The sequence below is a fragment of the Octopus bimaculoides genome, chromosome 3 (genome assembly GCF_001194135.2).
Source record: "Octopus bimaculoides isolate UCB-OBI-ISO-001 chromosome 3, ASM119413v2, whole genome shotgun sequence".
Taxonomy (NCBI): Eukaryota; Metazoa; Mollusca; class Cephalopoda; order Octopoda; family Octopodidae; genus Octopus; species Octopus bimaculoides.
Window position 1 is genome coordinate 158,654,074 of NC_068983.1, and position 4,627 is coordinate 158,658,700.

The 4,627-nt window shown below is 36.9% G+C and overlaps 1 protein-coding gene across 1 annotated transcript in view; it reads left to right on the forward strand.

Annotated features, from left to right (window-relative positions):
- The first annotated feature begins 3,680 nt into the window (after positions 1 to 3,680).
- The window catches only part of LOC106872351 (protein Wnt-8b), a 106,595-nt gene continuing 105,648 nt past the window's right edge, over positions 3,681 to 4,627 (forward strand). Inside the window, exon 1 of the mRNA XM_014919313.2 lies at positions 3,681 to 3,795. The gene's annotated coding sequence lies outside the window, so the exon portion shown is untranslated. The remainder of the gene's footprint in view (positions 3,796 to 4,627) is intronic.

The following is a 4,627-nucleotide window of genomic DNA, read 5'->3' on the forward strand; positions in this document are numbered from 1 at the left end:
TCGACACCGTTGCCTGTTTTAGCATATTTAATAAACTTTTCTGCTATAGGCGCAAGGCCTGAAATTTGCTGTTGGAGTTGTAGGGTGAGTGGAGTAAGTCTATTACATCGACTCCAGTGTCCAACTGTTACTTATTTTATCGGCCCCTAAAGGATGAAAGGCAAAGCGGAATTTGAACTCAGAACGTAAAACCAGAAGAAATGCTGTTAAACATTAAATCCACCTTGCTAGCGATTCTACCAGTTCGCCGCCTTTTAAGGCGTACTTAATGAAAGCGTATTGCTATAATTAAATTAGAATTAGCCTGAAAAGATTGAAAAAGGAATGGCCAAATTATCATGTTTAATAAAATTAAGATAGTTTCCAACTTTTCAAACATGTCCAACAAAATACCCGAAAAAAAAAATTGTATGGATGAAAACTTTATTTTTCAGAAAAAAAGCATCACGACCAACGTAGTTGCGACAGGATAGTCCTCCTCGATATTTTCTTCAATGTGAAGCGCGAATGATGCTTTGTCAAGCTAAGATGTGTGTTCTATGTTACGAAGGGACAAAAGCTGTTCGATGCAGGCGGCAACAAAATGAGTTCCCAGTTCTGTGGAGTGGGGGCGTTTCTGAGAAAAGTTCCGAATAAGAGGAGCTAGAATAAATATCTAGCATGGTTGGGATCCTGATCATCTTAGATCAAACGAAAATCTTCGATAGAATCGACCACTGATACACGGTTTTGGTTCCGTATACAGAGGTTGGATTATCACATCTGCTCAGTAGTCAGAATCGTTCAGTATCATGTTCTCTGTACGTCATGGTTGTCCCGTATCAACTCTTTTGTATGTACTGACTCTAGAGCCACAACTGCAGAAACTAGAGGCTTTGAAGTGTGTGCGGACGTCACCGTAATAGTGTCAGACGCCAAGCATATCGAAATGATGAGCACTATTATAAGGGAGTACGAAGCGGTGAAAAAACCCAAAATTAGTCAGGAAAAGTCAATGAATGTGGAACTAGGCACCTGGAGACGCAAATCCATGCTGTCCAACATCATCATGGGATGCTGGATGAACAGACCGGTTATATTGCTTGGGGTCTTGTTTGGTCCATATATTCAGATGGGAAAGAACTGGCACGCGGTAAAGTACAAGGCTCTCACTCTCAGAAACTGGCCCAGAAGTTATCTCTGAAGGGTCGAGCATATTTGCTTCTAACATTTTTACCTCCTGACCGTCGTGTCTTGCTCCGGTTCACGTCTGGATCATCTGGTCTTCGGCTTTTTGCGGAAGTCATGCGTTCTACTTGTCAAATAGCCCATCTGCTGTCAACACTAGCTACGTGGAGGACTGGGTACGACGTGGTTAATGATGTGCAGAGGTTACATCTCCAGCGTTTACTGAATAGTGAACACATGTGGTCACTGACTGTCAAACAGTTTTTTTTTTTTTTTACCCAGCTCTTCTCTGCGAAAGAGCGGCAGTTCTGGTATCTAGAATGTAGTTTAGTTCTCAGAGCTTCTGCATTGGTATTCTGTAGAGGATTAGTGGTGAGCAAAAGCGACGACGTTCTCGGGGAAACTCTGAGCATCGAACAAAATCAACAGGATGATCTGATCTAAGGGACTTTTAGTCCGGACTTATAGATAATTTCCAGAAATCCTTGGGGTGGCAGTGTTGCTCGCGAGCATTGCCGATTTGAGATAAACTCTAGAAATATCACCAGCCGGTCCTGTCCGAGTTGTGCGCAGAGCAATGAACCCATTCTATAGGGAATCGTGCAGTGTCCGTACATTGCTAACCTGTGTACTACTGTCGAACAGCTGCTATCACGCGTGGAACGGATCCGGCTATCAGCAGAATTCGTTGTGAAGATCGTCGCCCTCTTTCTTTGAACAGAAAATACAGGCTGTTTGTATCTGTCTAGTGGCCATGGCGAAAAATGCTGTGTGGTGGGACAAACTTGAAAGAACTGAAGACAGTACTTTCTTTTTGGCCAAGGCCTCATCAACTTTTTCGAGATTCCCTTGAAAAGAAATCTGAGGACTGTGGGGTGAAAAAGTTAGCTTCCAGCAAATTCGTTGAAAGGAAGATGAGACGAGCGAGCATGATCCGAATGGATGGGCCTTTTATGAGTATACTTTCTTTTATAATTGGAGGGGGACAACATGGAATGGGTGCATTGCTTTAGTGTGTGGTATCCACGAGTAACACTCGGAGGTCCCTCTGCCATTGAGGAATTTTCATTGTTTAAAATTTTCGTGCAACCAAGTTGTTTTTATTTACATTTTGTTTACATGCATAAACCCACCTCCATTTTTATAACCTTGTCGCTGTAATGTATAGGGAGCCCTGATGGCTAATAAAGAAACCATCACCACCGCCACCACCATCATCATCATCATCATCATCATCATCATCATCATCATCATCATCATTATTATTATTATATCTTTACATCTTACCTCTACACTTTGCCTATTCACAGAGATAAGAAGTAGGGATTAGAGGTCTTTTTTGGCTCTTTATGTTTTTATTTTGTGTTTTGTTTATTATCTATTTTCTCAAGTGTCGCCTTCCCCTTCCCCTTTGTTTATCTATATTTTCTTAATTCTGTATTTCCCCTCACCCAGATTTTATTTTTTTCCCTTTTTTTTTTTTTTTTTTTTTTTTTTACCTTTGCTACATTTTAACATCATCCCACGTACTTTTTCTTTTTTTTCTTCTTTTTCTTTTCTATCTTTTTCTTTCTTAAGTATTCCTCTTTCAATATTTCAGCCTCTGATGTTTTCTACAGATTACTGTCCGTCCATTCTCGTGTTATTTTAACTCGTTTCTAGCGCTCCCTAGTGATTGACATTAAGATGTCTCCCTAATGTCAGTCATTGTTGCTGTCAATCCGACAGAAATGCGCACTGTCTCATGAAAGTTGTTTAAAATAGGTTAGCTTTAAGTGAATTTAGCGGGGCGGAAGACACAAAGAATGTCGCTTGTCTCACCTAATACTCTCCCAGGAGGGAAAGAACTTTTAACAATTCATCTGCTCAAGCGGAACTCACTGTTGTAATCGGATTTAAAAGGTCTGCTGTGCCAGAAAACCATTTCTTTATTACTGTGTCTTACTCTCTTGTTCCCCCGTAAGCTATCCTAAAGGGCGGGCGCGAATAAAAGGAGAAGAAAACATGATCTTTTATATTACAAGGTGAACATGCTGATATGAAACCTGTTTTTAAAACATTTTATTGTAATTTTATTATTATTATTATTATTATTATTATTATTATTATTATTATTATTATTATTATTATTATTATGTTAAAAATATCAGATCACCAATAAAACAATATGATTTCAACCAGCAATCAAAATTTATTTATTCATTTATTTATTTGTTTATCATCTCTTTTGCGAAGATCATTTTCCTGGGGTGAGGATAAATAGCATTATATTAGTTATATCTGCTATATCACATCCTAACTACTACTGAACTGTAATGATTGCTTATACAAATTTGCATCAATTTTGAATCCATGCTCACATATAAATATACACACACATGCACACACACACACACACACACACACACACACACACACACACACACACACACACACACACACACACACACACACACACACACACACACACACACACACACATCTGTACACATACAAACGATAAACAACATAAGTAGGCTTAGTTACCCACTAATATACATACATCAAATTATTTTGTCTCAGTTGGCTCCAAAGAAGCGCCATCATAAGTTGGAATAGAAGACAGAATGCCACGCTATAAACTTGAAGGTAAAACAAAAAACGAGTTATTTTGTTATTCTTATTTGAATTATTATCAGAAACACAAAGAACATTGGCCAACCTCAACGAAAATAATGATCATTATCTATAATTATCATTTATAATAACAATTCTGAACACTCTTGTAGCAGAATGCCAGCAAATTTCGTTTCTTAAATTTCTTTAAATTTTAGTGGTTATCTGATATATATTCAGTACTGGATTTTTCTTTCTTTGTCGTAGGATATATATATATATCTCTCTCTTTCTGTAAAGTAAATCAGCCATTCAACCGCAGGATATTTGCCAGTATAGTCGCCACTGTATAAAATATGAAATCATTTTGAATAAAAATTTTAAAAAAAAAAAACTGAAATAACGTTTACCAGCAAAAAGATAAAATAACAATATAAATTCGTTAAATATTTAGAAATCACAAATGCAATAAATCTCTCTTTAAAAAAAGAGAAAAGCATTAGAAGTTTTCAGAATATTTATTATTGATTAAATTTTCTCTAAGAATGTGATGCTGTCTGATACAATTCTTAAACGAGAACAATAGCAAAATTGAAAACAATAAAGTTTGGCTATAGCATATGGGGTAATATTTAAGATGTACTCAGTATAATATATTTCTAAAAGTGTGTGTGTGTGTGTGTGTGTGTATTATATTATATATCATATAAAAACTAAATGCACACCTAAACGTTCAAGAAGCAAATACACACACATAAACTTATTTTATCGATATAGACACACAACTCTACAGACACTGACATATAGCATACACACACACACACACACACATACATGGATACACACATTCATTCATATATATATA